Source organism: Zalophus californianus, chromosome 10 (genome assembly GCF_009762305.2).
Source record: "Zalophus californianus isolate mZalCal1 chromosome 10, mZalCal1.pri.v2, whole genome shotgun sequence".
Taxonomy (NCBI): domain Eukaryota; kingdom Metazoa; phylum Chordata; class Mammalia; order Carnivora; family Otariidae; genus Zalophus; species Zalophus californianus.
Genome location: NC_045604.1, coordinates 109,321,041 through 109,331,431, shown reverse-complemented (window position 1 = coordinate 109,331,431; position 10,391 = coordinate 109,321,041). Strand labels below are relative to the sequence as shown.

The following is a 10,391-nucleotide window of genomic DNA, read 5'->3' as shown; positions in this document are numbered from 1 at the left end:
TTCCGTTTTACTCTCTTGGGGAAGAATTGCTAGGATGTCGCTCCCTTTCTCCTGCTTGATTCAGAATATAGTTATTCAGAGCTGCTTACATACATTTTGCAAGGTCACAAAACCTGGCATGGTTTTTTTATAATAAAACTCATCTTCCTGTTACAGAGCTCCTATTTTTATGCACATGGTTCGCCAGATTGGCTGTTCTTTTAAGATGCTTCAGAATGAGGATGTTTCATTTAAAAAAAAACTAACCATCATGTCCTAACTCCAAAGACCTTTTCAGCAGCCATCAGGCAGTTGACCATTTCGATAGCTGATAGCCATTCATTGAGCCCCACCCCTGCCTAGGGGTGAGGCAGTGACTACTAATGTAATGCTCTCAAATCCTCAGAACGATCCTGAAACACTGGTTCTCATTTCAGGACTGAAGAAGACACAAAGGCGAGATAACATAGCTACTAACTTGCAGAATTACGATTTAAACAGTTTGCTGGACACGTTTTTTCTTTTTTCCTGGTCACGTCCCTTCAAGATAGTCATTCAACATCCAGGAAATATTCACTGGGCGCCTACTGTGTAAGGCATCCTCTTAGGTGTTGGAGACGGAGCAGAAGGTAAAACCAAGCCCCAGGGTCGCCTGGCTGGCTCCGTCAGTAGAGCATGGGACTCTTGATCTCGGAGTCGTGAGTTCAAACCCCACGTTGGGCGTAGAGATAACTTTACTTAAAAAAAGATAAGACCAAGCCGGCTGTCCTCTCAGAGCCAAGCAGTTCATACTGGTTCCTCATTAAGTAATGAGCGAAAGAAGCAAGGTACAAGGAGGTGTGAATGGGGAAGTGGGAAGGTCTTTGCTGTTAAAAAATACTGATATTTGCTATTTGACTTTCTGATTGTGAAAATGAGAAAGGTCCCATCAAAGAACCCAGGTTTTGGCTAGAGAGCATGACACTGCTAACTGGTATTGGGGAGGTCTCCAAGGATGAAAGCCAGATCCCCCCCACTTTGCCTTGAATCTTTTCTAACCACAGGTTGTATCGGCCATGTCAGCCTCAGACTTTCTTTTCTTTTTTAAGATTATGTATGTATGTATGTATTTGAAAGAATGAGAGAGCAGGAGAGCACAAGCAGGAGGAGTGGCAGAGGAAGAAGCAGGCTCCCCGCTGAGCAGGGAGCCTGATGTGGGGCGATTCCAGGACCCTGGGATCATGACCTGAGCCGAAGGCAGATGCTTAACCAACTGAGCCACCCAGGTGCCCAAGCCTCAGACTTTTTTAAGATTAAAAAACAAAACAAAACACACCAGGGGCGCCTGGGTGGCTCAGTCAGGCGTCTGCCTTCGGCTCAGGTCATGATCCCAGGGTCTTGGGATCGAGCCCCGCATCAGGCTCTCTGCTCCGCGGGAAGCCTGCTTCTCCCTCTCCCACTCTCCCTGCTTGTGTTCCCTCTCTCGCTGTGTCTCTCTCTGTCAAATAAATAAATAAAATCTTAAAAAAAAAAAAACAAAAAACACCAAAAACCAAAAAACAACCTGAATGAATCTAAAGTTATGAAAATTATACGGTACTACCCAATACAGTAGCTCCTACCGCATGTGACTACTTAAATTTTAATTAAAATAAATTTTTAAAAAATCCAGTTCCTCACTCATACCAGCCACCTTTCAAGTGCTTTGTACTTACCTGCAGCTAACAGCCATGGCAGTGAAAATGCAGAGAAAGAACATTTCTCTCATGGAAAGTTCTATCGGGCACAAGGTATGTCACAGACATACTTGTGACCATTTTGCTTCTTCTGGATATGAGGACCTTTAACATATTAGAGTGTGTGACTTTAATTTTAACCACCCCTGGCCCCCCCTCCCATCAAACTAAGACAAAAACACTATTCTCTTGAAGTGGGGGGAAAGGGTATCACAAGTTTGCACATGATTTTCTGTAAGCTTTGCTCGACAAGAAGGGATTGTTTAGTTTCTCACTTTGTATCGTATTCATGAGTGTATTAGGGTTCTAGAGAGAAAAGGAAGCAATAGTGTATAGAAGACATAACAGAGATTGATGATGGGGCGCCTGGGTGGCTCAGTTGGTTAAGCGACTGCCTTCGGCTCAGGTCATGATCCTGGAGTCCCGGGATCGAGTCCCGCATCGGGCTCCCTGCTCAGGAGGGAGTCTGCTTCTCCCTCTGACCCTCCCCCCTTTCATGTGCTCTCTCTCTCCATCTCTCATTCTCGCTCTTTCAAATAAATAAATAAATAAAATCTTTAAAAAAAAATAGAGATTGATGATGGGCGTTGGTTTCTGCCATTTTGGAGGCTGACGCGGGCCACGATATGCTCTCTACAAGTTGGAGAAGCGGAAGAGCAGGTGACAAGACACCCCAAGACCAGAAGCAGGAGCTCCAGTGACTGACGACAAGAGAAGATGCATGTCCCAGCTCAAGAAGAGGGAATCTGCCCTTCCTCTGCCTTTTTGTTTTATTCAGGCCCATGGCTGCTTGCCCACATTGGTTTGGGCAGATCTTTAGGAGTCTACCAATTCAAATGCTAATCTCTCAGAAACACCCTCACCTGACACACCAGAAATAATGTCCTACCAGCTCTCTGGGCATCCTTAGCCTGGCCAAGTCGACACGTAAAATTAACCATCACAGGGAAGCCCTTCACGACCCCGAGATCAAGAGTCACGTGCTCTACTCACTGAGCCAGCCAGACGTCCTTCTCTCTCTGGAAGAAAGACATGAAAGTTTAGCACAGTGCCAGGTATGTGCAAGGTCTATGACACAGACTGGCATCCTCTCTTCATCTTTATAGGGTTCTGTAGATTTAAAAATATATTTTAAAATGTAGAGCCGTTGGGCCCTCTCAGTTAAACTCTAAGCATTTTGTGGCCCAGTGGCAACTGGTTTTAAAGTCTCTTTCAACCCTGCACCTTTTGAAAACTGTCAGCTTCCATGAGACTTGTCACCCCAGCCGGTGATGTTAGGGAAGGAGGGTGCACCGTGGTGTAGTACACTCCAAAGGAAAAACACGCACAGGTTGAAATCCTGACCTTGGCTCTGGTCACGGGAGTTGATGATTCATGAGAACATCCTGTATGGCCCCCCTTCTAGAGCCACTTGGGGACTCAAACCATGAGAGAGGACAGCGTGAGGAATCCAGGCAGGTCTTGGAGGCTGTTGTCCCCCTAGACCTGGGGGTTTTACCAAGGAATCCTTGAGCTCCTTCCAGCTTCCAGCTTGGCCTCCCCCTTGTCGCCTCCAAAAATAGAATTTGGAACTTACTCCCCATGTGACCTAATGCGTGTCACACTCGTGGGCAGGAAGTGAATGCTTTCCTGCCAGTCCCGAGCCATCCCCAGGAGATGGTCTGGGAAGGAATGCCTTCTCTGTCTTACTTTACGACAGAATGTCAGCACGCTTATTGTAAGTCTCCTTTCTTCAGTCCAAAAACATGGCATGCTCTTCAAAACGGCAGCAAAAGAGCTCTTTTTCGCCACCATCCTGCTCTGCGTGGCTGGCTGCTTCTCGCTATGTCTTCTCACAAGACTTTCAGAATCAAGTGATTCCTGGCCAAGAAACAAAAGCAGAATTGTCCCATTCCCCAGTGGATTTGGATGAAAACTGGTAATAAGATCAGGTATGGGAGCCTGGGTGGCTCAGTTGGTTAAGCGACTGCCTTCGGCTCAGGTCATGATCCTGGACTCCCGGGATCGAGTTCCACATCGGGCTCCCTGCTCAGCGGGGAGTCTGCTTCTCCCTCTGACCCTCTTCCCTCTCGTGCTCTCTTTCATTCTCTCTCTCTCTCGAATAAATAAATAAAATCTTAAAAAAAAAAAAAAAGATCAGGTACAACTCCAAAAGGAGGCACTGGAGAAGAACCAAGCTGGGTCTGTAAGGCATCACACGTCATGAGATGACACACCTAATTGGCATACATATTTAATTAAGCTGCATGAAGATCATGTGTTCTATCATTCTGTAAACATCCTACCTGGCCATAGACTTGTCTTAACATGGAAATGATTTTTCTCTCTGACTATGCCTCTGCACCAGTAGGTTGGTTCAGTAATAAATGTGAGACCTCTCGGCTCTACTACTGTTGTGTTTCTGATTTGCGAGGTACTGAATTCCCCACCTGTCAGATCATGCACAGCACTGTCAGAACTTCCTGCAGTGATAGAAATGTCCCTTGACAACTAAGTATGTAAAGTGTGGCTAGGGGGTGCCTGGGTGGCTCAGTGCTTTAGGCCCAGGTCATGATCTTAGGGTCCTGGGATCGGGCTCCCCACTGAGCAGGGTATCTGCGTGCCCCTCCCCTGGCTAGAGCTCTCTCTTCTCAAATAAATAAAATCTTTTTTTTTAAAGATTTTATTTATTTATTTAATTGACAGAGAGAGAGAGAGACAGCGAGAGAGGGAACACAAGCAGGGGGAGGGGCAGAGGGAGAAGCAGGCTTCCCGCAGAGCAGGGAGCCCGATGCAGGGCTTGATCCCAGGACCCTGGGATCATGACCTGAGCTGAAGGCAGTCGCTTAACCAACTGAACCACCCAGGCGCCCCTCAAATAAATAAAATCTTTTAAAAAAAAAACAAAAAAAAAACCGGCAGCAAAAGAGGTGAGATTGGCTAGATTCAGATGATCCTGGGTGTTTACGCTTCCTAAAATATGGTCAGCTATTAGTAATCATGCCCTCCATCCCCTTGACCCCTGTTCTGGGCTCTGTGTGGCTCATAAAAACGGTGAGGTCGGCTCATTAGGGAAACACTCACATCCTCTAGACGATTAGAGCAGACAACAGAATTTGGCTTGTTGACCCAACATATGGCTGACTGAAGTAGGCAGGCCATGGCTCGAAATGTTTGGCAATAGTAATTTGGGGTTTCCGGGATTTGCAGTAAGAATCGGATGTCCTTATTTCATCGTGACTGTGTGTCAGCGTGCGAGGATACATAGTGAGCAGGACCCGAGATAGTCTGGAACATCCACGGGTTGGGGAGGAAAGTGACACCCAAGCCCGTCATTAATTGCCTTTCCGTGTTGAGATCTCTCACGATGTCAGGTACTTAGTGTCCCTGAACTGTTCACTTATTTCTTTTCTTTTTTCAATTCAATTAGTTAACATATAGGTGTATTATTGGTTTCAGAGGTAGAGGTCAGTGATTCATCAGTCTTATATAATACCCAGTGCTCATTACATCCCGTGCCCTCCTTCATGCCTGTCACTCAGTTACCCCATCCCCCCACCCCCCTCCCCTCCAGCAACCCTCAGTTTGTTTTCTATGATTAAGAGTCTTATGGTTCGGGGCGCCTGGGTGGCTCAGTTGGTTAAGCAACTGCCTTCAGCTCAGGTCAGGATCCTGGAGTCCCGGGATCGAGTCCCGCATTGGGCTCCCTGCTCAGCGGGGGGTTTGCTTCCCCCTCTGACCCTCCCTCCTCTCATGTGCTCTCTCTCTCTCTCTCTCATTCTCTCTCTCTCTCAAATAAATAAATAAATAAATCTTTAAAAAAAAAAAGAATCTTATGGTTTGTCTCCCTCTCTGATTTCGTCTTGTTCTATTTTTCCCTCCCTTCCCGTATGCTCCTCTGTTTTGTTTCTTAAATTCCACATATGAGTGAGCTCCTAGGATAATTGTCTTCCCCTGACTGACTTATTTCACTTAGCATAATACCCTCTAGTTCCATCCACGTTGTTGCAAATGGCAAGGTTTCATTTTTTTTGATGGTTGAGTAGTATTCCACTGTGTGTGTATCATCTTTATCCATTCATCGGTTGATGGACATCTGGGCTCTTTCCACAGTTTGGCTATTGTGGACATTGCTGCTATAAACATTGGGGTGTGGGTGCCCCTTTGGATCACTACATTTGTAGCTTCAGGGTAAATCCCTAGTAGTGCAATTCTTGGGTTGTAGGGTAGCTCTATTTTCAACTTTTTGAGGAACCTCCATACTGTTTTCCAGAGTGACTGTACCAGCTTGCATTCCCACCAACAGTGTAGGAGGGTTCCCCTTTCTCTTCATCCTTGTCAACATCTGTTGTTTCTTGACTTGTTAATTTTAGCCATTCTGACCGGTGTGAGGTGGTATCTCATTGTGGTTTTGATTTGTATTTCCCTGATGCCGAGTGATGCGGAACATTTTTTCTTTTTTTTTATTTATTTATTTTTAAAGATTTTATTTATTCATGAGAGAGAGGGAGAGAGAGAGGGAGAGAGAGAGAGAGAGAGAGAAGCAGAGAGAGAAGCAGAGGGAGAAGCAGGCTCCCAAGGAGCAGGGAGCCTGATGCGGGACTCGATCCCAGGACCCTGGGACCACGACCTGAGCCGAAGGCAGACGCCCAACCATCTGAGCCACCCAGGCACCCAACATTTTTTCTTTTTTTTTTAAGGTTTTATTTATTTGAGAGAGAGAGTGAGAGAGAGAGAGCACATGAGGGGGGAGGGTCAGAGGGAGAAGCAGACTTCCTGCTGAGCAAGGAGCCCGATATGGGACTCCATCCTCCAACTCCAGGATCCTGACCCGAGCCGAAGGCAGTTGCTTAACCAACTGAGCCACCCAGGCGCTCGTGATGCGGAACATTTTTTCATGTGTCTGTTGGCCATTTGGATGCCTTCTTTGGAGAAATGTCTGTTCATGTCTTCTGCCCATTTCTTGATTGGATTATTTGTTTTTTGGGTGTTGAGTTTGATAAGTTCTTTATAGATTTTTGGATACTAGCCCTTTATCTGATAAGACATTTGCAAATATCTTCTCCCATTCTGTTGGTTGTCTTTTGGTCTTGTGGACTGTGTTTTTTTTTTTTTTGCTGTGCAAAAGCTTTTTATCTTGCTGAAGTCCCAATAGTTCATTTTTGCCCTTGCTTCCCTTGCCTTTGGTGATGTGCCTAGGAAGAAGTAGCTGTGGGTGCCTGGGTGGCTCAGTTGGTTAGGCGACTGCCTTCGGCTCAGGTCATGATCCTGGAGTCCCGGGATCGAGTCCCGCATCGGGCTCCCTGCTCGGCGGGGAGTCTGCTTCTCCCTCTGACCTTCTTCCCTCTCGTGCTCTCTATCTCTCGTTCTCTCTCTCTCAAATAAATAAATAAAATCTTTAAAAAAAAAAGTAGCTGTGGCTGAGGTCGAAGAGGCTGCCTGTGTTCTCCTCGAAGATTTTGATGGATTCCTGTCTCACATGTAGGTCTTTCATCAATTTTGAGTCTATTTTTGTGTGTGGTATAAGGAAATAGTCCAATTTCATTCTTCTGCATGTGGCTGTCCAGTTTTCCCAACACCGTTTGTTGAAGAGACTGTCCTTTTTCCCATTGGATATTCTTTCCTGCTTTGTCAAAGATTAGTTGACCATAGAGTTGAGGGTCCATTTCTGGGTTTTCTGTTCTGTTCCATTGATCTATGGGTCTGTTTTTGTGCTAGTACCATACTGTCTTGTTGATTTCGGCTCGTAATAGAGCTTGAAGTCTGGAATTGTGATTCCACCAGCTTTGGTTTTCTTTTTCAACATCTGTTTGGCTATTCGGGGTCTTTTCTGGTTCCATACAAATTTTAGGACTATTTGTTCCAGCTCTGTGAAAAAAGTTGATGGTATTTTGATAGGGATTGCACTGAATGTATAGATTGCTCTGGGTAGCATAGACATTTTAACAATATTTGTTCTTCCAATCCATGAGCATGGAATGTTATTCCATTCCTTTGTGTCTTCCTCAATTTCTTTCATGAGTGTTTTTTTTTTTAAGATTATTTATTTATTTGAGAGAAACAGCATGAGAGGGGAAAGGGTCAGAGGGAGAAGCAGGCTCCCCACCGAGCTGGGAGCCCGATGTGGGACTCGATCCCAGGACTCCGGGATCATGACCTGAGCCGAAAGCAGCCGCCCAACCAACTGAGCCACCCAGGTGCCCTCATGAGTGTTTTATAGTTTTCTATAAACTAAATCCTTTGTCTCATTGGTTAGGTTTATTCCTAGGTATTTTATGGTTTTCGGTGCAATTATAAATGGGATCAACTCCATGGGGCACCTGCGTGGCTCAGACAGTTAAGTGTCTGCCTTCGGCTCAGGTCATGATCCCAGGGGTCCTGGGATTGAGCCCCGCATCAGGCTCCCTGCTCATTGAGGAGCTTGCTTTTTCCCTCTCCCTCTCCCCCCTGCTTGTGATCCTTCTTTCACTGTCTCTCTCTCTGTCAAATAAATAAATAAAATCTTTAAAAAAAAATGGGATCAACTCCTTAATTTCTCTTTCTTCTGTCTCATTGCTAGTGTATAGAAATGCAACTGATTTCTGTGCCTTGATTTATATCCTGGCACTTTGCTGAATTCCTGTATGAGTTCTAGCAATTTGGGGGTGGAGTCTTTTGGGTTTTCCACATAGAGTATCATGTCATCTGTGAAGAGTAAGAGTTTAACTTCTTTGCCAGTTCGGATGCCCTTTATTTCTTTTTGTTGTCAACAAGGCATCTTTCTTGATTAAAACTCTTCACAGTGTAGGGATAGAAGGACCATACCTCAATATTATAAATAGAAGCCATCTACGAGAAGCTCACAGGGAATATCATGCTCAATGGGGAAAAACTGAGAACTTTCCCCCTAAGGTCAGGAACATGTCAGTGATGTCCACTCTCACCACTGTTGTGCAACATAGTCCTAGAAGTCCTAGCCTCATCAATCAGACAAGAAAAATGGATTAGTGTCTTTATGAGAAGAGGAAGAGACCAGAGTGCACTCTATTTCTCTGCCATGTGAGGACATAGCAAGTAGGTGGCCATCTACAAGCCAGCAAGATGGCCCTCACCAAGAACGAACCTCTTGGCACCTCGATCTTGTATGTGGAGCCTCCAGAACAGTAAGAAAGGAATGTCTGTTGTTCAAGCCTCTGGTCTGTGGTGTTTTGTTATAACAGCCCAGGATGACAAAGACACCCTCAGAGTGCAATGGGTGTTTGCTTGTAGGGATGTCTGCAGACCTGGGATGTCCTGACCCTCTGCTGTCAGAGGGAAGGGTGCCTGAAGCACTGGTTGGTACACTTCTTAGAGAGTATGCCCCCAAAGTGCCAAGATAATCACCTCCTACCTTGCTGCTACAGAGGCCCATGGGGAGATCACAGAGAAAACATAGCCACACATATAGACATGACTACCTTTTCTCTATTATGAACTTTACAATGTTGTCTTGGCCCTCAGGCTTAGAGAAGGGAAGGAAACTAACTTGGCCTGGTGTCCATATATGGATGTCACTCTCTTTGGGGTAATAAAAATGTTCTAAATTTGCTTGTGGCAATGGTTGCACGACTCTGACTCTACAAAAGTCATTGAATTGTACTCTAATTTTTATTTATTTTTTAGTAATCTCTATGCCCAACGTGGGGCTTGAACTCACAACCCGAGATCAAAAGTCACATGCTCTTCCAACTGAGCCAGCCAGGCACCCCAAATTGTATACTTTAAATGGATGGATTGTATGGTGCATAAGTATAAATTGTATCTCAATGAAGCAGTTTAAGTGAAACCAGTAATTCTATGCTAGAGCCAGTTAAAGGGGAAGAATGAAGGGAATAATGGGATGGGAGCTAGGGAAGCCTAAGTTACAGACAGACATGCCACACTCAGTGGTTCTTAGCGCAGAGTGGGGGGTAGCTAGACTGACCCATAGGGGGCATTTGGAAATGTGGGTGTTGGTTGGTTGATTCTGTGACTTGGGAAGTGCCATTGGCATTGAGGGGATGAGAGCCAGAGAAGCTAAACATCCTGCAATGCCCACATCAGTCCTGCACACTAAGAATTATCCCAACTGGGCACCTGGGTGGCTCAGTTGGTTAAGCGACTGCCTTCGGCTCAGGTCATGATCCTGGAGTCCCGGGATCGAGTTCTGCATCGGGCTCCCTGCTCAGCGGGGAGTCTGCTTCTCCCTCTGACCCTCTTCCCTCTCGTGCTCTCCTATCTCTCATTCTCTCTCTCTCTCAAATAAATAAATAAAATCTTATAAAAAAAAAAGAATTATCCCAACTACTATCACCCCCATTTCCTACCCCCCTCCCTCCAACCAAAAAACTTTGCTCAGGGGAGATTTCTTGACATTAGCATTTATGTATTTTAGTACTTTTCTACACAAGGCTTTGAAAAGCTCTGTTGCATTTTTGCAACTATAGGAATAAATTCACATCAGCTTCCATGCCCTCAGCTTTATGAGGTATAACTGACAAAAATTGTAAGATATATATATATATATATGTATATATATATATATTTTAATATTTTATTTACTTGGGGGGCACCTCGGTGGCTCAGTTGGTTAAGCGACTGCCTTCAGCTCACATCATGATCCTGGAGTCCCTGGATGGAGTCCCGCATTGGGCTCCCTGCTCAGCAGGGAATCTGCTTCTCCCTCTGACCCTCCCCCCTCTGATGTGCTGTCTCTCTCTC

At 45.4% G+C, this 10,391-nt stretch overlaps 1 non-coding gene across 1 annotated transcript; it reads right to left on the bottom strand.

Annotated features, from left to right (window-relative positions):
* Positions 1-9,323: 9,323 nt before the first annotated feature.
* On the bottom strand, positions 9,324-9,395 carry TRNAK-UUU. Its single transcript has one exon. It is a non-coding gene; the product is annotated as a tRNA-Lys (tRNA).
* Between the last annotated feature and the right edge of the window lie 996 nt (positions 9,396-10,391).